Below are 283 nucleotides of genomic sequence, written 5' to 3'. Positions count from 1 at the left end.
GGAGGGGGGGGAGGGGAGGAGGGCGGGAGGAAGAAGGGATCGCAGCCCCGCGGGGAGGTGGGGGCCCAGGAGTGTCCGCCCGGCCGAGCCAGCCAGCCAGCCAGCCCCCAGCTCGAGGGGCGGGGAGGGGGCCGGCCCAGGACCGCCCCGCGGGGGAGCCGGCAGGCAGCCGCGCCAGGCGGCAGGCAGCCGCGCCAGGCGGCCGCCCTGTGTCACCTGTTACTGGGGAGAGCGCCCAGGTGCGGGGGAGGAGCTGCCCGCACAGACGGACAGTCTGACGAAC

Source organism: Vombatus ursinus, unplaced genomic scaffold (genome assembly GCF_900497805.2).
Source record: "Vombatus ursinus unplaced genomic scaffold, bare-nosed wombat genome assembly UNPS02014799.1, whole genome shotgun sequence".
NCBI classification, from domain to species: domain Eukaryota; kingdom Metazoa; phylum Chordata; class Mammalia; order Diprotodontia; family Vombatidae; genus Vombatus; species Vombatus ursinus.
The sequence above is the reverse complement of the archived record's forward strand: the minus strand, read 5'-3'. Positions refer to the sequence as shown.